Below are 22,941 nucleotides of genomic sequence, written 5' to 3' on the forward strand. Positions count from 1 at the left end.
CCTCACTCTAGGATTACCCTGCCACAAGCTCTTTTGAAACTATATAGGAAGAGTATGACCCCCTTTATGCTTCCATCCTTCATGAGTCAAAAGCCAGGACCATGAGGACAATACTGCCAAGTTTTATTTCCAACTCAGGATGGACACTCAGCCCCCTTAGAATCTCATTGGAACTAGCTCTTTTACTCAGTTTCCTTTTAGGAGCATAAACTGCCATAGGTTCTCTCTCACAAATTGAACTAGGTAAAGTCTTACTTGAGGACGCTCTTTATTCAGTGCTAAAGTTAAGGGTTTTCCTTAATGGTATTGATCTTATCTCTTTTAGCAAAGCCATATGTGAAACACTAAGTTTCCTGGTGCTCTTTTCTCTTCAAACTGTATATTTATATTTATATTTATTTCTGATCCATGTGTTCTTTGTCATTGTAGAGCTGTATACCAGCCATTATAAATAACATATAATATTAGAGTTGGAGAGTTGACTCAGCAGTTAAGAGCACTCACTGACTGTCCTTCCAGAGGACCTGAGTTTGATTCCTGACACCCACATAGCAGCTGACCATTGTCTACAACTCCAGTACCAGAGGACCCGATGCCCTTTCTGGACTCCAAGGGCATTGCATGCACAGACACATGGGCAGGCAAAATAGCCTTACACATAAAATAAAAACAAAGGTTAAAAAATCCAAAAACCCATAGATTCAAATTTTGCAGCCTTGAAATCACTTTCACCAAACAAATTAGTCCCTTGCTTTTAAATTTAGCCTTAGGCAAGTTTTAGGATGAGGGCAGAAGACACCTAGATTCTTTGCCAAAATATCACAAGAATGGCCTCTAGCCTAGTTCCCAACATTGTTTCCTTCTGAAACCTTTTGAGCAAGATCTCCCCAGCCTGTGCTCTTGGCACTATTGTCTTCCAGGCTCTTACCTTGTTGTCTATGCTATGGCCAATGTCCCACCATTCTACTTTTCTTGGTGCCTGGAAACACAACTACATGATCTTTAATCTCTGCTTACAGCCTGCATAAAAACAAAACAAAACAAACAAACAAAAACCCCACTCCTCCCCATTGGGTTTTTTTTTGTGTAACAGCCCTTGGTGTCCTGGAACTCACTCTGTAGACCAAGCTGACCTCAAATTTACAGAAACCCATCTGCCTCTGCCTCCCAAGAGCTGGGATTAAAGCTATGGAACATCATGCCTGGCTAAAACCTTAAATTCTTAAATCATTTAAATCAAAAATGCAAAACCTCTCAGATAAAAATATTCTAATATTCACTTCCATTTCTAACAATTTGTAACCCACAATTTAGTTAGCTAAGTAAAAACATTCTTGAGCATTGTCAAAATAGTATCTTTAGCAGAAAAAAAAAGCAAGCGTTGTTCTGAGGAATATATATAATAACAGCACAAAGCTCCTACTGCAATGCATGACATATAGTAAAAAGCAAGTGCCTGTTTTGATTTTGATATCAGAAGCTTTGCATGGGAGAAGGAATCAAGTTTCTAGTTTATTCACCTTTGTTGTCTATGCTATGGCCAATGTCCCACCATTCTACTTTTCTTGGTGCCTGGAAACACAACTAGGTGCAGAAGAACTGGTCCATTACCTATAGTGTCACTATTCTGCTCAGTTCACCTTACTCTGCAGCCAAAATCCCAACTTCCCATAAAGTACCATCTCCAAATTAGAAGTAGGATGGAAAGGGGCTTACAGAGCACCTTATGACAATAGCCTTTCATTGAAATGATTGTCATTGAAATGTGGCTATTTTCCCATCATTCCTTGGCCATGTATGAGCCTCTACTTTTGTTTTCCATTACCATCTTGCACTTCTGTCTTATGCATTTCCAGATGGCACAAACTGCAATGTCTAAGCACTTGTTTGAGTAACACACCCTTGCTCCTGGCAGAGACTACTGAATGTACTGAATGAAGAGCTGACTGATGATGCTCACACAGTGCTCAAATCTTGCCAATGTGTGAATAAGTATGAGTTGGTTCAATTATAAGACAGGAAATTGTTTTCCTTTTCTTCTACCACCTATGGCTTAATGTTTGCCCTACTGGGTTCTGGTCTTGTTTCTTCTATGCTCTCAATTTCTCAATTTGAAATGGAAATATACATTCTGTGCCACTATATGTCTGAAGTATATAATTTTAAGTTTATGGGGAGGGGGTTAAAATTATGATATTGCCTTTAGTTTCAGAAGAGACTTTGTAGTTGAAACTTTCAAGTAGTGTTGAGACTGTGAAAGACTATGGGGAATTTTGAAGTTAGACTTAATGCATTTTGCATTATAATATGGCCCTGAGCCAATAGGGGCTACAGTGTGGGATATAGTGGTTTGAATGAGAAATGTTCCCTATATGCTCAGGCATTTGAACACTTGGTCTATAGTTGGTGGTGCTGTTTGGGAAAGTTTAGGTGGTCCGGCCTTGCTGGAGGAATTATATCATTCCCAGTTTACTCTCTCTCTCTCTGCTTCATGTGTGCAGTTCAAGATGTGAGCTCCTGGCCTTCTCTTCCTGCTGCCTTGTTGTTCCACCACCTGTAAAAACTTATCTGGAACGGCAGATGAAAATAATTTTTTCCTTCTATAAGTTGCCTTGTTCATGATGTTTTATCACAGCAACAGAAAAGTTAAGCAATGTAGAATAAAATTAGCTAACATAATAGTTGAACAAAGAGGATCAGAGAATATTTTAACTCACATGCAACCAGGTTGTCTGAAGTCTCCAAATGCCACATTTCTCTTTAATGACACTCACCTTCTCACCTATAGCTACTTCCAAGCACAGTATAAATGCAAGCTAATTCTGCTGCACTTTCTCCTCTTTCGCTGCAGGCCTGATTATGTGGCCTGGGTGTTACACAGCCTTGAGATTTATTCCACCAAAAAAATTAGTCCATTTCTTTTGTTTTTTTTTTTTATTTTTTAATTTTTTTTTAGCTGGGGGCGTCTTCCTGGACACCTGGGAACCCCTTTAGAGTCAAGTATCTGCCAACCCTAGAATGGCTCCCTTAATTAAGATATATAATTCCTTGTTCCCATATCCACTTTTCATATATCCCAACCATCCTATTCCCCCAAGCTCTTCCCATCCTCCACTTCACACTTTTCTCTCCCCATACCCCCCTCCCCCCATCCCACCCCACCCCCATGTTCCCATTTTTTGTCCGGCAATCTTGTCTACTTCCAGTATCCAGGAGGATAACTATATGCTTTTCTTTGGGTTCACCTTCTTATATAGCTTCTCTAGGATTTTTTACGAATTATAGGCTCGATGTCCTTTATTTATGGCTAGAACCCAATTATGAGTGAGTACATCCCATGTTCATCTTTTTGGGCCTGTGTTACCTCACTCAGGATGGTGTTTTCTATTTCCATCCATTTGCATGCAAAATTCAAGATGTCATTGTTTTTTACCACCGAGTAGTACTCTAATATGTATATATTCCACAGTTTCTTCATCCATTCTTCCACTGAAGGGCATCTAGGTTGTTTCCGGGTTCTGGCTATTACAAATAATGCTGCTATGAACATAGTTGAACAAATGCTTTTGTAGTATGATTGGGCATCTCTTGGGTAAATTCCCAAGAGTGGGATTGCTGGGTCCTGGGGTAGGTTGATCCCAAATTTCCTGAGAAACCTCCACACTGCTTTCCAAAGCAGTTGCACAAGTTTGCATTCCCACCAGCAATGGATGAGTGTACCCCTTACTCCACATCCTCTCCAGCAAAGGCTATCATTGGTGTTTTTGATTTTAGCCATTCTGACAGGTGTAAGATGGTATCTCAACGTTGTTTTGATTTGCATTTCCCTGATTGCTAAGGAGGTTGAGCATGCCCTTAAGTGTCTTTTGGCCATTCGAACTTCGTCTGTTGAGAATTCTCTGTTCAGTTCAGTGCCCCATTTTTTAATTGGGTTAATTAGCATTTTAAAGTCTAGTCTCTTGAATTCCTTATATATTTTGGAGATCAGACCTTTGTCTGTTGCGGGGTTGGTGAAGATCTTTTCCCAGTCAGTAGGCTGCCTTTTTGTCTTAGTGACAGTGTCCTTTGCTTTACAGAAGCTGCTCAGCTTCAGGAGGTCCCATTTATTCAATGATGCCCTTAATGTCTGTGCTGCTGGGGCTATACGTAGGAAGCGGTCTCCTGTGCCCAAATGTTGTAGAGTACTTCCCACTTTCTCCTCTAACAGGTTCAGTGTGTTCAGATTGATATTGAGGTCTTTAATCCAGTTGGGCTTGAGTTTTGTGCATGGTGATAGACACGGATCTACTTTCATTCTTCTACGGGTTGACATCCAGTTATGCCAGCACCATTTGTTGAAGATGCTTTCTTTCTTCCATTGTGTACTTTTAGCTCCTTTATCAAAAATCAGGTGTTCATAGGTTTGTGGGTTAAGATCTGGGTCTTCTATTCGATTCCATTGGTCGACTTCTCTGTTTTTATGCCAATACCAAGCTGTTTTCAATACTGTAGCTCTGTAATAGAGTTTGAAGTCAGGGATGGTAATGCCTCCAGAAGTTCCTTTATTGTATAAGATTGTTTTGGCTCTCCTGGGTTTTTTGTTCTTCCATATAAAGTTGATTATTGTCCTCTCAATATCTGTGAAGAATTTTGATGGGATCTTTAAGGGGATTGCATTAAATCTATAGATTGCCTTTGGTAGTATTGCCATTTTTACTATGTTGATCCTCCCAATCCAAGAGCAAGGGAGATCCTTCCATTTTCTGGTATCTTCTTCAATTTCTTTCTTCAAAGACTTAAAGTTCTTGTCAAATAGGTCTTTCACTTCCTTGGTTAGAGTTACCCCAAGATATTTTATGCTATTTGTGGCTATCGTGAAAGGTGACGCTTCTCTGATTTCTTTCTCTGCTTCCTTATCCTTTCTATATAGGAGGGCGACTGATTTTTTGGAGTTGATCTTGTATCCTGCCACGATACTGAAGGAGTTTATCAGCTGTAGAAGTTCTTTGGTGGAGTTTTGCGGGTCGCTTATGTACACTATCATATCATCTGCAAATAAGGAAAGTTTAACTTCTTCCTTTCCAATTCGAATTCCCTTGATCCCCTTGTTTTGTCTTATTCCTATTGCTAGAACTTCAAGCACTATATTGAAGAGATGAGGAGAGAGTGGACAGCCTTGTCGCGTTCCTGAATTTAGTGGGATGGCCTTGAGTTTCTCTCCATTTAATTTGATGTTAGCTGTCGGCTTGCTGTAAATAGCCTTTATTATATTTAGGAATGACCCCTGTATCCCTAATCTCTCCAAGACCTTTATCATAAAAGGGTGCTGAATTTTGTCAAATGCTTTTTCTGCATCTAATGAGATGATCATATGGTTTTTATCCTTCAGTTTATTTATATGATGGATTACATTGATAGATTTTCATATGTTGAACCAGCCCTGCATCTCTGGGATAAAGCCTACTTGATCATAGTGGATAATTTTTTCTAATGTGTTCTTGGATTCTGTTTGCCAGTATTTTATTGAAAATTTTTGCATCGATGTTCATGAGTGAGATTGGCCTGTAATTCTCTTTCTTGGTTGGGTCTTTGTGTGGTTTAGGTATCAGGGTAATTGTAGCTTCATAAAAGGAATTTGGCAATGACTGTTCTGTTTCTATATTATGAAATACCTTAAGGAGTATAGGTATTAGGTCTTCTTGGAAGTTCTGGTAGAATTCTGCATTGAACCCATCAGGTCCTGGGCTCTTTTTGGTAGAGAGGTTTCTGATAACAGTTTCTAATTCTTCGCGACTAACAGGACTATTTAGATTGTTCACCTGGTCCTGGTTTAACTTTGGTATATGGTACTTATCTTAAAAAGTGTCCATTTCTTTTACATTTTCCAATTTTGTGGCATACAGGCTTTTGTAGTAAGATCTAATGATTCTCTGAATTTCCTCTGTGTCTGTGGTTATGTCCCCTTTATCATTTCTGATCTTATTAATTTGTGTGTTCTCTCTCTGCCGTTTGATTAGTTTGGCTAGGGGTTTGTCAATCTTGTTGATTTTCTCCAAGAACCAGCTTTTTGTTTCATTGATTCTTTGGATTGTTTTCTGTGTTTCTATTTTGTTGATTTCTGCCCTCAGTTTGATAATTTCCAGTCTTCTACTCCTCCTAGGTGAGTCTGCTTCTTTCTTTCCTAAAGCTTTCAGGTGTGCTGTTAAGTCTCCAATGTGTGCTTTCTCCGTTTTTTTTTAAGTGGGCACTTAGTGCTATGAATTTTCCTCTTAGCACTGCTTTCATAGTGTCCCATAAGTTTGAGTATGTTGTGTCTTTATTTTCATTAAATTCAAGAAAGACTTTCATTTCTTTCTTTATTTCTTCCTTGACCCAGCTGTGGTACAGTAGTTGACTGTTCAGTTTCCATGAGTTTGTAGGCTTTCTGGGGGTAGCATTGTTGTTGAATTCTAATTTTAATCCATGGTGATCCGATAAGATGCAGGTGGTTACTAATATGTTTTTGTAACTGTGGAAGTTTGCTTTGTTACCGAGTATGTGGTCAATTTTCGAAAAGGTTCCATGAGCCGCAGAGAAGAAAGTATATTCTTTCCTGTTTGGGTAGAATGTTCTATAGATGTCTGTTAAGTCCATTTGGTTCATTACCTCTATTAAGTCTCTTAATTCTCTGTTAGGTTTCTGTCAAATTGACCTGTCCACTGGTGAAAGAGGAGTGTTGAAGTCTCCCACTATCAGTGTGTTTGGTTTGATGGCTGTCTTGAGTTCTAGTAATGTTTCTTTTATATAAGTGGGTGCTTTTGTATTAGGGGCATAGATATTCAGGATTGAGACTTCATTCTGATAGATTTTTCCTGTAATGAGTATAAAGTGTCCCTTTCCATCTCTTCTGATTGATTTTAGCTTGAAGTCAACTTTGTTAGAAATTAGTATGGCCACACCAGCTTCTTTCTTAGGTCCATTTGCTTGATAAACCTTTTCCCAACCCTTTACTCTGAGTAGATGTCTGTCTTTGTGGTTGAGGTGTGTTTCTTGTAAACAGCAGAATGTTGGATCCTGTTTTCGTATCCAATCTCTTAGCCTGTGCCTTTTTATAGGTGAATTGAGTCCATTGATATTAAGTGATATTAGTGACCAGTGGATGTTAACTCCGGTTGTCATTTTTTATTTGGTAGTAGAGATTGTGTGTTTCCTTTCTTTGCGATGTGCTGGTGAAGGGTCGCTAGATGTCTGAGTTATTTTGGGCAATGCTGGACTCCTTTGTTTGTGAATTTCCTTCTATTACTTTCTGTAAGGCTGGATTTGTGGCCACGTATTGTTTAAATTTGTTTTTATCCTGGAATATTTTGTTTTCTCCATTTATAGTGAATGAAAGCTTGGCTGGGTATAGTAATCTGGGCTTGCATCCAGGGTCTCTTAGTTTCTGCAAAACATCTATGCAGGACCTTCTGACTTTCATGGTTTCCATAGAGAAGTCAGGTGTTAGTCTGATAGGTTTACCTTTATATGTTACTTGACCTTTTTCCTTTGCAGCTCTTAATATTCTTTCTTTATTCTGTATGTTTTGTGTTTTGATTATAATATGGCAAGGGGATTTTTTTTTGATCCAGTCTATTTGGTGTTCTGTAAGCTTCTTGAACCTTAATAGGAATATCTTTCTTTAGGTTTGGGAAGTTTTCTTCTATAATTTTATTAAATATATTTTCTGGACCATTGAGCTGTAATTCTTCTCCTTCTTCTACACCTATTATTCTTAGGTTTGGTCTTTTTATTGTGTCCCAGATTTCCTGAGTGTTTTGTGATGAGAATTTGTTGGATTTGCTGTTTTCTTTGATCAGTGCATTTATTTTCTCTATGGTATCTTCAGAATCTGAGATTCTTTCTTCTATCTCTTGTATTTTGTTGGTTATGCTTGTTTCTGTAGTCTCTTCAATTACATAGATTTTCCATATCCAGCTGGCCCTCGGGTTGTGTTTTCTTCCTTGCCTCCATTTCAGTTTTCAAGTCTTGCACTGTTTCCTTTATCTGTTTGATCCTTTTTTCTTGGTTTCCTAGGATACCATTTACGGATTTACTCAATTCTCAAACTTTTTTTTATTCTTCTTGTCCATTTCCTTAAGGGAGTTTTTCACCTCCTCTTTAAGGGACTCTATTACTTTCATAAAGTCAATTTTTTCTACTTCTTCTTGATTAGTGTGTTCAATTCCTCCTGTTATAAGTTCACTGGGTTCTGGTGCTTTCATGTTGTTTTTCAAATTGTTGGAGGAATTCTTGCATTGGCGCCTGCCCATTTCTTCCTCTGAATAATCCCCTTTGGGTCTTCTTTTAGAAGTTCAATTCCCCCCAATGAATTCAATTCACTCACCCCAATGAATGATGGATCTTCTGGTAGACAGTCAGGTCTCCTTGCTGGCCAAGTGGCTCACTGACAAAGGGCCTACCTTGCTCTACCTTGCTGCAGGCAGGCTATTGAAACAGGGGACCTCCCATCGGCCTGGGTGCACTCAATTCCAGGTCCCTGGCGCCAAAACAGGCTGAGCTGTGGGATTTTGTGGCCCCAAAGATGGGAGGATGAAGCGGGGGGGGGGGGGGGTTCTAGGTGCAAGCTGGGAAGGGACAGGAAGAGAGAGGCAGTATCCAGGGAGAATAACCCCTGCAGGAAGAGCAGGAAGTGTGTGGGGGGATTGGGGAATGTTGGTGGTCCCTCTCTGGGCAGCTGCCGCAGTTCAGGCACTAACTCACCCCAATGAATGATGGATCTTCTGGTAGACAGTCAGGTTTCCTTGCAGGCCAAGCAGCTCGCTGACAAAGGGCCTACCTTGCTGCATCCAGGCTAATGAAGCAGGGGACCTCCCACCGGCCTGGGTGCACTCCCGGTCCAGGTGCCCAAACAGACTGGGCTGTGGGATTTTGTGGCCCCAAAGACTGGAGGATGAAGCACGCAGTGGGGGGGGGGGGGAGGTGGGGGGGGTTCTGGGTCAAGCTGGGAAGTGACAGGCTAGAGTTGGCTTTTAAGATGTACCATGAGAGGAATGACAAAGCAATCACTGTCACATGCTAAGCATGGCTGAGGCAACAGACCACCCTATCTGTGTTGTCTGTGCTGCTCCCTTGCCCCCCAGGGCTTGAGAACTGCCAGGCCCATGTTTCAAATATGGTAGAACTGGTTACTGGGCCCAAGCATGCCCTAATCCTCATCTTGGTCCTGCGAGACCTCGTCCAAGATTCCATAGGGAAGGTCATTGGGCAGTCAATTGTCCTTGTGCACATAGTGGCATGGAGACATCAAACCCAGAAAATTCCCAAGTTGAACTTCTAGGTCTGGCCATAGACGAGTGAGGCTGCCTGGACTCCTTTGACCTGACCACAACCGTCATCAGTAACAGGGAGCCACGGGTAAACATCATGGTATTAGGATGGCCCATCCCCTTTCTCTTGGACACCAGAGCAACATACTCGGTACTGAGGGAACTCTGGGGGCCTACTTCTCCTAGTTTCCCTGTTGTTGGGGTAGGAGGACAGCCTTATCTACCTCAGCTGACCCCACCACCACTTAACTGTGTTTTTAGGGTTATTTATCTCATTCATTCATTTTTAGTCATACCAACCTGCCCGGTACCTTTTATGGGAAGAGAATTTTTAGCAAAAGTAGGAGCTTCCATTTCATTAGCTCTTTCCATTCACCTTACCCCAGACTCACCATTAGCTCCCCTCCTCTTCTGTCTAGCCTCCTAACCTCCCAGCTCTTTTCCTCTACCAGCCTCTCAGGTGGACCCTCAAGTCTGGGACACTCAAAACCTTTCTGTTGCTAAACACCATTCCCCCATTGTTATTCAAATACAAGACCTTACTATGTACATTACCCAAGCTCAGTACTCCCTCTCTCTCCAGAGCCTTAGGGGACTTAAGCCTATTATCTCTGACCTTCTAAGAAAAAAAAATACTTCATCCCATCTCTTCTCCATTTAACACTTCTATACTTGCTGTTAAAAAACCTAATGGAACCTATTGCCTGGTTCAAGACCTCTGGCTCATTAACTCCACAGTGGTCCCTCTTCATCCTGTAGTGCCTAACCCTTACACACTTCTTTCCACTATCCCTCCAGGAACCTCCCACTTCTCAGTTCTAGATCTCAAGATTGCTTTTTTCTCTATTCCTCTCATCTCTCAATCTCAAAATATCTTCACCTTCACCTGGACTGACCCTGGCATTCACCTCTCCACACAGCTCACCTGGACTGTCCTTCCCCAGGGATTCCAGGACAGCCCACACCTATTTGATCAGGCTTTAGTTTCTGGTCTACTCTCACTATCTCTCCCTAAGTCTAAACTCATCCAATATGTAGATGATATTTTACTTGTAGTCCATCATTGGAGATCAGCAAAACTGATACCTCCACTCTTTTAAATTTCCTGTCCAAAAACGACTATAGAATCTCACCTTCTAAGGCCCAACTGTCTACCTCTCAGTTCATTACTTAGGATTACCTATTACCCCAACCCCAAAAGCTATTAACCTAGACAGAAAAAGCTAATTCAGTCCCTTGCAGTTCCTTCCACAAAAGAAGAGGTTTTATCGTTCCTAGGAATAGCTGGCTTCCTGCGTTCCTGGATCCCCTCTTTTTCTCTCATTGCCTGTGCCATATTCGAGGCAGCTCTCAGCTCTCTGCATGAGCCCCTTCTCCATCCCATTACTAAACCCTTCCAGAGACTCCAACAAGCCCTTATCCAGGCCCCAGCTCTTTATCTCCCAGATTTAACTCATCCTTTCTCCCTCTTTGTAACAGAGAAGGAGGGATATGCCCTTGGGATCCTAGGACATTAGCTGGTACCTCCCTTTGCACCTGTAGCATACCTGTCAAAGAAACTGGACCTCACCACTCAGGGCTGGGCACCCTGCATATGTGCTTTAGTAGCCACTGAGCTTCTGATTCATGAGTCAAAAAACTAACCTTTGGGTCACCCACCTCTGTCTTCTCCCACAACAACCTGTCCCATCTCTTAACTTGCAAAGGCTTACAAACCTTACCTCCTTCCTGAGTTCTTTCCCTCCATGTGTTACTAGTAGAAGATGCCACACTCACTTTCCAATGCTGCCAACCCCTTAATATCTCAATCTCCTACCTCAACCTAACATTAATTATTCCTCATCTCATTCCTGCATAGAAACCTTAGCGGATCTACTGCTCCACCCCTCACATATACAGGAGGGCAAACTATCCCAGGCCACTTATACATGGTACAGAGATAGCAGCTCCTTTTTATGTGAAGGGACCCATAGAGCAGGCTATGCCATAGTGTCAGATACTGGGGTGGTAGAGGCACAGGCACTTCCTGCCCATACCACTAATCAGCAGGCTGAGTTAATAGCCCCTACCTATGCCTTCCAGTTAGCAAAGGGACAATCTTTAAATGTTTACACAGACTCCAAATATGCCTTTCATATCCTCCTGTCCCACATAGCTATCCGGAAGGAGCATGGGCTTTTTACGGCAAAAGAAGGACCCATAACTAACTCAGGTTACATTATGGACATGTTAAAAAGCCTCCCATCTCCCCAAAGCTATGGGAATTATTTTCTGTTGGTCTCATCAGATCAACAGTTCCATTATTTCCAAGGGAAATAACCGGGCTGACCAAGCAGCTAGAACAGCAGCATTCCAGAGCCCAAACCTACCTCAGTCACCTCAGGGGGTTCATAAAGCACAGCCCACATTCTCACAGACACCCCCTGACACCCAGAAAATTCTGGCTGGATTGAAGCATTTCCTACCACTAACAGGAGGTCCCAGACAGTTTCCAATGTTCTTCTCTGAGAAATCATTCCTCCGGTTTGGAATTCCAACTTCTCTTCAGTCGGATAATGGCTCAGAGTTTACTTCCCAGATTTCTCAAAATTTGTCTAAGGCTTCTAACATTTCCTGGCATTTTCATATCCCATACCACCCCCAGTCTTCAGGGAAGGTAGAATGAACTAACCATTCCTTAAAAAATGATTTTGTTAAGATGTCACAGTCACCTCGACTGGGTAAAACTTTTGCTTCTGGCCCTTCTTAGTCTTAGGGCTCTCCCCAAAAGCCCGTTTTCCATCTTGCCCTTTGAACTCATGTATGGGTGGCTGGTTTTAACCCCTGGCCTCTCACCTAAAACCTCTCCCCTTCCTGATCATCTGCTTACTCTGTTGTTATCCCATCTTTGCTCCCTATTATGAGATTTTACCAACTACTCATTACCCCAATCATGTGTCAACTCATGCCCACTACCGATTAAAGTAGGGGATCTCCCCCAGACCACGCCTCTCACCCCTAAATGGCAGGGCCCCTTTAAAGTAATTCTTGTAACTCCCACAGCTGCCAAGCTCAAGGGATTTCCTCATTGGATTCACCTGTCCCATCTTAAACCTTTTATTCTTCCAGCTCAAGATATTCCCTTGTATATGATAACTAAAACAGGGCCCTGCTCCCTTAAGTTCCAGAGGACACCAAGATCAGTCACTCTTTCTCCAGTTCCAGAAAAACAAAAGTCTCATCCTTACTCAACTCTCCTGTGCCAAAAACTCCATATACTCTCCCTTTTCCTCTTTCTCCTATCTGCTTTACCAACTTCTCTATATCTCCAATATCATGCTTAAATTTCCAGTTAACCACCCAGCTGTTATTACAGGGACCATCATTAAACATAGAGCCGGAGGTACAAGGACTGTCAAAAGCCCAGGTGGTAAGAAACAATAATGAGTTTAGGGACATTCACAGCCCCAAACTTCAAAAACTCACAAAACAGACTTTAACATAGCAGGTTTATCACTGACTGCAGCAGTGTCTCCTGGATGTTGAGGTAATACCATGATGCTAAGGAGAACAAGTGCCTTAAGATTTGCTGTAAGTAAAACATTAAGGGGTCTAATAATTCCCCTTTCTAATAATCCCCCCTTCTTTTCCTCCCTCCTTCTCATCGTCTTCTATTCCAACACTATACCATCATAATTATAAGCTTTTAATATGTCTAAAATTTATTTCTTTTCAAACATCTTTTTCATAAGCCCCAGGGAGCCAATTGGACCTATCTAAACAGACCAGATTCACCCATAATAAGTATCATTTAATTCTTCCCTTATCATTCCTGGAGTCGGGAACCCCTGAGAAATTCCCTCCTCCACCCCCCCCCCCAAAAAAAACCTCTCTATCTTCCATCTTGGAACTCTACTCCTTTAATCAGTGGGATCTAAAATTTTTTCCAGAGATAATTTTCTGCATTTCCAGCATCTTGAGAGGTCCAAGCTGCCAGCCGGCCAGTTCCACAGAGCCCGGAAAAAACACAATAGTAATCAGCCACCCCAGGACGCGGTCAAGCATCTCAACTCTCTGACGCCCGCAAAATCAGCAGGAGGCAGTCATGAGAGACCTTACGATGCTTCATTCCTACCCATTAAAGACCTCAAACTCCCCAAATTTTTATAGTAAACAAAAGGGTGGAATGTAATGATTTCAGCCACATAAGGCTGAGTATTTCCAGGTTCTAGGGGTCATGCAGATGCAGAGAAGCCCTCAGGCAGAAGTGTCTAATGGTCCCCAGGGATGGCATGGATAACATCATCAATTTATGACTCATCTAAGCCTTTGTGTGCATGCGTGAGCCCCATCATCTGTGTATGATGTAGCCACATCAACCCCCTGTGCACATGCGCTAGGCAGTCTTTAAAATCTGGATGCACCATTTTCCTCTCTCCCTGCACACTGACTTCCCCAGGCCTGTACACGTCCCCTCTAATAAACTCCTAAGTGGGTTTGTTGTGTTTTCCATATTTCCTTCTCATTAGTGCCAGGCAATTTCTCTTTCTTTCCCCCCCCTCCTTTTTTTGTTTTTTGTTTTTGTTTTTTGTTTTTTCAAGACAGGATTTCTCTGTGTAGCCCTGGTTGTTCTGGATCACTCTGTAGACCAGGATGGCCTTAAAGACAGAGATCTGTCTGCCTCTGCCTCCTAAGTGCTGGGATTAAAGATGCAGGCATCATTACTGCCCAGCAGACTATATTTCCCAATCCTCCTGCCAACCTTCAATGCATCTCCATCACTGACAAAATAACATTTTACAGAAGTGTGTTCATTCTTGTTTTCCAATGCCTTCACACTAGCTCATTACTGTCTCTAAACAGTGTCTTTCACATGTTTATATGGAAGATGTATCTTCTATCTTCTACTTGTTAAGCTTTTACCTACTCTAGTCAATTTGAATTCACTCTTGTGGGAGAACAAACATAGCAGTGGATTATCAATATAAATAAAACTGTGAACTCTAGCCTGGCCACCTAGAACTGAGCTTGAGTGAGTTACCAATTTCTTTCTTTAAAAAATGGAGAGAACATTATCTCCTTTTGGGGTTCTGAGCATTCAATGTGATCATGCAGTTGAAATGACAGTTTAGAGTGGGCAATAATCAAGTCAGGAAGAATGCAAGTCTAGTACATTTGTGGCGTCTAACCTTAGCAAGCATAGACTGTTATATAAGTTGCCATGCAAGGCAGATTACAAATACAAAGACTTCTGCCCCACACTCCTAGAGGTTGAGTAGTCTAAGGTGAATGTGCTGACTTCAGTGTCTGGTGAAGATCTGGTTTTGCTCATAGCATTCTCATAGTATCTTACAGAGTGGAAGGGGCAGCAGCAGAGTTCTCAAAGGTCCCCTTCATAGGGCATTGATCCACTCACAAATCCTCTCTTTCTATGATTTAATCACAACCTGCCACCGCACCCCTAAAACCGTCATTTGGAAGCTGGAATTTCAACACAACAATTTGGGAGAAAAGAAACATTAAACCTGTAGTAAATTTCAATAAAACTTGCTAGAACTAAGGCTTGGTAGCATACACCAGAAATTTAGCACTCAGGAGGCTAAGGACAGAGTATCACCAGTTCTTAGGTTAGCCTGAGATACACAGTAAGACCTGCCTAAGAAAAAAGCAATAACCCACCAAAGTCATTTACTAAAATAAAAGAAATAACAAAAATAAATAAGACTATATTGTTATCCCTGCACTGGATATATGCTTTAAAATAATCCTCTCTATATAGGTTTATATCAAATTTCTAAAATTCTCTCCTAATGGAGGTCTATGTGAGACTCATTTCTTCCTCAATATGCCATTCATATTATACACTAGGGTTTTAAAAATGACTGCTCTGAGTATTTTTAATTGAACATATTTTTTCACATAATATATTCTGATTATACTTTCCCTTCCCTTGTCTCCTCCCAGATCCTCCCCAGGGCCTCACTTATCCCATACCACACCTTCTTTCTCTCTCTGTCTTTAGGAAACAACATATTTGAAGCAAAACCAATTTAGTACTGTCCCAAAGGCTTTGCCTTTGGATGTATACCCAGCTGCAGTTTATTTCCAGAATTATAAGGAAAAAGAATCTGGTCAGGAATGTTCCCCCAGATCTATTCAGAATAGCCCCAGCATCTAGTACAGTAAGCTAACCTGAGATGAAAGGGCAGCCTGACCTAATAGGACCTTTGTAAACTGAGAAAACAGGTGCCTTTGCATCCAAACTCTATTCAGTGCTTCGTTGCTTACTTTTAGCATTTAGCATTTTAAAAAAGAGCAGGAGGAGAACCTTGACTCTTCCCCATGAGAGTGTTGATTCTCAGTCTATGAGACTCCAAGCAGTGTTGAGAGGTGTGGGTGACACATAAGCATACTTTATAAGCAGAGGGAAATTGAGTACAATGTCTAGGTTTGAGTCAGCATGAAAGCTTCTGTGGAAGGAGCTGGAGACTGTGCCATGGAAGCTTAGGAGGTCAGCAACTCTAACCTGCAGTTCCAGGGGACCAGATCCAGTGAACCTTAGCATTACAGACACTACAGGCGAGCTCTGGTCATCTAGCACAGAACTTCAGGATCCCTACTGATGGAAACACTGTTATGGAGTGGTAACGATACAAGAAGTTTGGGCAAAGTATGATTTAAGGAAAAGGAGTTAATAATAAGGAAGTAACGATTAAATGCTGTCTCTATTTGGTTGGTGACAAAAAAAGGGAATGCAGGAGTCTCAGTCAAAAAAAATTGGGATAAAGAGAACTATTTATGCAGGAGAAGAGGTGTTTCTCTGAGATAGATTTAGTTGATGTGGAATTGGCCTTACTGAAATGAAAGAGATAATCTGCATCTCTCAATCTGACTATCAGACTATAGAAACAACAAACCCCAAGAAATGGGAAATTCCCCTAGGAAATCCACACTGGAAGAAGCATTAAAGTAGCAACTAGAGGGGGAACATGCCTCCTGGAAAGATTCCACAAGGTCCTAACTTGTCAGACCACTTTATAGACTAAGACTGAGGCCCAGACAAGGGTGGGTCAGTGGTGGGCGGGACTGTACTGTGGCCAGGACTGCTTAGCTCTGCTACACTGGGCCCTCTTTTAAACTTCGATTTCACTTTAGGACCCTGAGGACTGACTTAGAGGATACAGAAGATCTCTTTGCCTCACTTTAAAGTATAGCTAAATTGAAAAAATTTACCTAAAAACAATCATTGTATCTTTTATTGACTTATTGAGGATAGGTAGTCAGACCTGATGGATACAGACTGCGACTCCCAAGTTTGAGGCAAAAGTAAGTATGAATTGACTGTGCCATAAGTTTGAGTGGTGGAAAGTCTTTTAAAGATTTGTTTTAGTGTGTGTGTTGTGTGTGCAAGCGTGTGTGTGCGCCACATGTGTGCAGGTGCCCGCAGAGGCAGAAAGAGGGTGTCAGACTCTCTGTAGCTAGAGTTACAATTGTGACCAACCTGATGTGGGTGCTGGAACTGGGGTGCTCTGGAAAAACCGTAAGTACATTTAACAGCAGAGATAGTTCTCCAGTTTCTGAAAAGGACTTTTAGACTTGAAGCACAATATAGAGATCTAGTATACAACATGTTGATTAACTGTAATTAACTGTAACATTGTATTATATGCTTAAAATTTTGCAAATGTAGATTTTGGGTGTTCTAATAAAAACAAAGAAAGAGATGGAGAAAGAGAAAGGAACAAGGAATGAGAGAGAAATAAAGAAAAGCAATAAGCATATTTGTTTGGTGTAGCACTCATTGGGTGGGGATGGGAGCCCATATTCACTCTCCCCTTTCTGTTCTGGGACACTGTGTGGCTTGAACATGGGCTGCATTTGTAATTGCTGCCACAGTCTCTGTGAGTCCATATGTGCAGTGTACTGTTGTATCCAAAGTACACTATTTTCTTGAAGTCATCCATCCCCTCTGTCTCTTACAACTTTTCTGTCACCAGTTTCACATAGCTCCTTGAGCTCTGAGGGGAGGGAATCAATGAATGTATTCCATTTACAACTGGGTGTTCCAAAGATTTTTTGTATTAGTTCTCATCTACTGCAGGAGAAAGCAACTCTGCCTTAGCAAGACACCGATCTCTGGATGTAGCAGAATGTCATTAGGAGTAACTTTATTGCTACCTCCCTTTAACAGAACAATAGTATTTGGCTTTCCCCTAAGTCACTGGCCTATCTAGTCTCACATTCTTGGCAACCAGAGCATTGTCATGTAGGGGTTCCATTTCATAGGTTGGGCTTTAAATGTAACCACACAATGATTGGTTACCCCACAACACTTGTGCCACTATTGCACCAGTATATCATGCAGAGAGATCACCATGGTGGATCAAAGGGTTTATATCTGGGCTTATGGTTACTTTTCTCCCCTGGTCGCAGGCACAGTATACTTCAATACAATAAACATTAGTCAGTAGGGGTGAAGGCTCTAAGTAGGCACTATCAAGACTTCTCCATGTTTGATGAGATATATGTGTTGTCTATAACAATGAAGCTTTACCATAATTTTGTGAAGAGCAACCAATAGTCCTGACAATAGCCTCAGTTGTTTCGGGGATTCTATGGGTACATTTTGGCCAACAACTCAACTAAATTATATGTAATCTATTTTTGTCCATGAAGGTTTCACTTGGTGAGAAATATGTCTAGTAGGGGCTTTGTAGCCCCCAATGATTTTGTGATTCCATTTAGATTTCTTCCTTATATGTATATATTTTAAGAAGCTTCTACTGTATTAGATTTCCACATGCCCCCTTAAGTGGCCCTTAGTGTTAGCTGTACCTCCCTTTCTTTCCTCTTTTACTCCCCTATTCCTTCCCACTCTCCATTTAATCCTCCTGTTCCAGTCTACCCATGTCATTCCATCTATACATTGTATTTCCACTTCCTTGGGAGCTCCCCATCCCCTATTCCCTTGCTCTATGCCCCACATCTCTGCACATCTCCGCTTATGCAGATTGTAGGATGATTGTTGAGGTCTTAGAAGCTAACATCTACATATGAAAACACATACGAAATTTGTCTTTTTGGGTTTGGGTTATTTCCCTTAGGATGATTTTTTATACCTACATCTATTTACCTGAAAGTTTCATGATTTTATTTTTTATAACAACTGAGTAATATTCCATTGTGTAAATGTACTACATTTTTATTATCCATTCATCTGTTGATGGATATCTAGACTATTTCCAATTTCTAAGTAATATGAATAAATAGATAAATAAATAAAATGTTTGACATATTAGAACATTCTGTATCTTAATGAACATGGATGAGCAACTGTTTCTATAATAGGATGTAAAGTTCTTTAGCTTCATACCCTAAAGTGGTATAATTGGATCTATTTTCAGTTTACCAAGGAACTACCACACTGATCTCCATAGTGACTATGCAAGGATACATTTCCACCAGCAATGGATAAGTGTTCCCCTTTTCCTACATCCTGGCCACCATGCGCTGTCATTTGTTTTCTTGATCTTGGTCATTTTGACTGTTGTAAGATGAAATCTCAGAGTAGTTTTGATTTGTATTTCCCTGATGACTAAGAATGTTGAAATTTTTTATAAGTGTTTCTAGTCATTTGTGTTTTATCTTTTGAGAACTCTCTATTTAGTTATGTACCTTATTTTCTAATTGGATTGTTTGATTTCTTTATATCCTTTTTTTATTAAGTCATTTCATCAGGCCAAGGATTTATTTTTATTTTTGAGTATGTAAGTGGATCTGTATGTATTTGATATACATTTGTGGGTTCCCCCAGAGGCCAGGAGAGGGTATGGAATCTCCTAGAACCAAAGTTTCAGGCAGTTATGATCTGACTGATATGAATGCTGGAAACAGAACTAGCACTCTCTGCATCAACTCCCTAGTCGCTTTATAGTATAATATAATGCTAACATTGACTAGAGTACCAGTAATAGTTACAATGACAACTGAAACTGCCAAATATTAACCACTTTCACAGTGCTGGATACTTAGCTGACTTTTACAAGAAAACTGCAGTTTAAAAAAAAACCTAATGTTTTCTTTAAAGTCATAATACAAGAAACAGAAGAAAGAGCATCTAAATATTCATCCAAATTTAAAACTCTAGATGAAAAATTCCCATGGCCTAATAGCTACGGCCAATTACGTGTTGTATATATACTTCAAATTGAGCATAGCAAAATCAAAACACGTTGTATGTCCAATCCATATTTCTCAGGGTCCAGTGATGTTTTTCCCAATGTTTATTATTTTCATTAAGGTCCCTTCACCCCCAAGTATTATTATTGATTTATATCCTTTTTTAGTTCTTTATATGTTTTAGGTACCAACTTTAAATGAAGACCTTTCTTTCATTTCCCAGCCACCCAGACCCAAATAATCACACAGAAACTATATTAATTACAACACTGTTTTGCCAATAGCTTAGGCATATTTCTAGATAGCTCTTGCATCTTAAATTAGCCCATTTCTACTAATCTGTGCATCACCACGAGACTGTGGCCTACCAGTAAGGTTCTGGCTTCCTTCTCCTTCAACAGCTACTTGGCGTCTGCCTTGACTCCACTTACTCTCTTTTTCTCTTCCAGCCTGGTTATATTCTGCCTTGCCATAGGCTAAATCAAATTCTTTATTAACTAATGGCAATAAAACATATTCACAGCATACAATCTGAATGATGGTGTTCTTTGCCATATGGAAGCTTTCCAGTGTTATGAGATGTCATTTTAATTTGAGTTCTTAGTACCTGTGCTATTGGTGTCCTATTCAGAAAATCTTTCTTGTGCCTGTAAGTTCAAGACTATTTCCCCCATTCTCTTCTATCAACTTAGGATGTCTTGCCTTATGTTGAGGTCCTTGATTCATTTAGAGTTGAGTTTCATGAAGTATAATAAAAATCTGGCACTATTTTCACTGCTGGAGGTATCACCATCCCCAATCTCAAGTTGTACTACAAAGCTACAGTAATAAAAATAGCATAGTATTATCAACAAACAGACAATTGAGTGAATGGAATCTAAGTGAAGATCTGGACAGAAAAATCTACATTACCTATGAATACCTGATATTGACAAAGAAACCAGAAATACAGTGGGAAAAAGACAGCATCTTCAATAAATAGTGCTGGTCATATTTGATGGTTGAATATAAAAGAGTTCAAATAGACCTAGGGGCCCAGGGAATCTTCCCAGTGTCAGGGTCTTTTTAAAGCTTTTGAGTTGTTTAATTCCTGGAGTTAATGAAACTCTCTACAACATGAAATGTTTCATCTTCTGCTAGAAGAGCCTGTGTCTTTGACAAAACTCTCTACAGAATAGAATGCTTCATCTCAGAGGAAAGTTCTGTACAAGTTATAGGATAAGTTTTCTTGGATTGCCATAGGGATTCACAATGAAGGCCTGTGGCACAGGATGGACCTGTGTACAAGATAAGACATATTCTTATTAGTCCCCAGAATATGATCAACTCTTGAGAAATCATTAGAAGGAAGAGAAGACATGTGTAGATGGAATTATAAAGATATTGTTCAATATTTTCTGATCCTTGAAAGGGTTAGTGATTCATATACAAGATACCGAAGTAATGTTTATCAAGGGAAGTTTGGGTCTTTACATCTAAGTTCAAATCCTAGTCAAGAAAATAACATTGACATACTTATGCCAAGAAAATAGAAAGGGTATCATGAGATTAAAGGACGGTATTATGAAGGAGGGTGTAAATAGAGAAGATAATGGAATACATGTGGTAGAAAAGCTGAAGGAGAAACTATATGGGGGATGGGAAAGAGCCATCTAGAAGGAGACAGGTAGCATAGGGCATGCCAGTGGAGGATGGAAGGATTGATGACAAAGATAATGACACATATGTGTGAAAGTGCCAGGAAGAAAATTGTTACTTTGCTAACCTAAAAAATTAATTTAAAATACTATTATAAAAATGCTTTTCTAAAAGAGGAAAATCTACAAGGGTAGTTAACTTTTTCCTGGAAGGATAAACCTGGTAGTAACCTTACTGAGAGATTTATGACACTGCCATCATAGCATGTTTCTTCCTTAGCTTAGCAGTCAGGCGGGTGGGAGCAGGCTGGGAGGTTGAATGACCTTCTTGCTTTAACTATTCAAATTAGAACTGAATTCTTCAGAATCCCCTGCCTGGAATAGTTTTTGGTTAGCATTATTCACAAGAGATACTTTGTACAATATTTGTAAACTAGCAGTTATACTCTTGATTTGCATGAAGGGTCATAAATACCCAATACCTTCCTGCAATTTGCTTCTGGAGCTTAGCCACTTACTTGCTTTGCTGGTATGACATAGTAGCCAATAGAAATTCCAGTTCTTGTAACTTTTCAGCTTTATAGACTCCAGACCTCCTTCATGCTTAACTTAGTGAAAGATGACACCTTCTTCTCCAGAACATTTTATTGTCTTTGGCATCTGGAGGCACCAAGAGACCGATACAAGGTCAAGCTCATTCTCATGGGTTCCACTCATTCTTGCCATTGCCGTATCTTTGTTTGTTCCAACTGCTTGCCTGGTTTATTTCAGGATATTTCAGGATGCCTTTCAAACTAACTGTTTTCATAATTACATTATGCTAGCTGCTTACAAGGAACATATAATTTATATTGCTCAGTGGGTCTAACTCTTTTACTGGCTACTAGGTGACAGAAAGTGTCACTGTCTTCAGCTCTTACAACATAGATCATTTGGGAATAATCTGTTGGGAATGTTGAATGGGTCCATGCTAAGAAAATGTGAAATCCCTGGAATCTTAGATATTGATCATTCACTCTGGTCTGGAGAACAGAATAAGGTCAATTATCATTGCAGATTCTGACACCATTGAATGAACAGTCACAGGCTGAGTTTTCAGGAAAGCTGACACCATGATACCATGATGCATAAAATTTATTACAGAGTGATTTTATCACTTAAAAAAAGCTATAAAAAAGTGACCAGAACAAGCAATATAGAAGTAGGAGCTGGGCTTCAATGTAGTCCCTATGAAGTTCTGTTATACAATGTTTACCTCTGAATTGAAACATTCCCTATAGGAGGAAGGAAGACTCACTAGATAAACAAGATGTCACATGTTTAGGAAAGTATAAGACTTGAGCTTCTTAAAGGCTCTTTCCAGCTTTACAGATGGAATAAACTGGGAAGAAGACTCAGACCAGCCGAGTTATGGGTAGGAGGGATTCTCAGACTTTCCAGCAGCAAGTTGTGTAGAAAGTTCCAGGATTACAGCTTTTTCTTTTGTTTTTTCTTTTTTTTTTTTTTTTTTTTTTTTTTTTTTTTTTTTTTTTGGTTTTTCGAGACAGGGTTTCTCTGCAGCTTTTTTAGAGCCTGTCCTGGAACTAGCTCTTGTAGACCAGGCTGGCCTCGAACTCACAGAGATCCGCCTGCCTCTGCCTCCCGAGTGCTGGGATTAAAGGCATGCACCACCACCGCCTGGTTTAGGATTACATCTTTTGACAGCTGTCAGTCATGTTGGGGTAGGATTTTCAGCATGCAGTTACTTCTAAATCAACCTTGCTCCTGTGACTAACCTCTTACACAGACCTCTATTAGTAACCCCCATTAAATCTCGTTAGCCATACAGTCCTTAATTTGGTCTGCTGAATAGCCAGTTTTCT

Source organism: Arvicola amphibius, chromosome 14 (genome assembly GCF_903992535.2).
Source record: "Arvicola amphibius chromosome 14, mArvAmp1.2, whole genome shotgun sequence".
Taxonomy (NCBI): Eukaryota; Metazoa; Chordata; class Mammalia; order Rodentia; family Cricetidae; genus Arvicola; species Arvicola amphibius.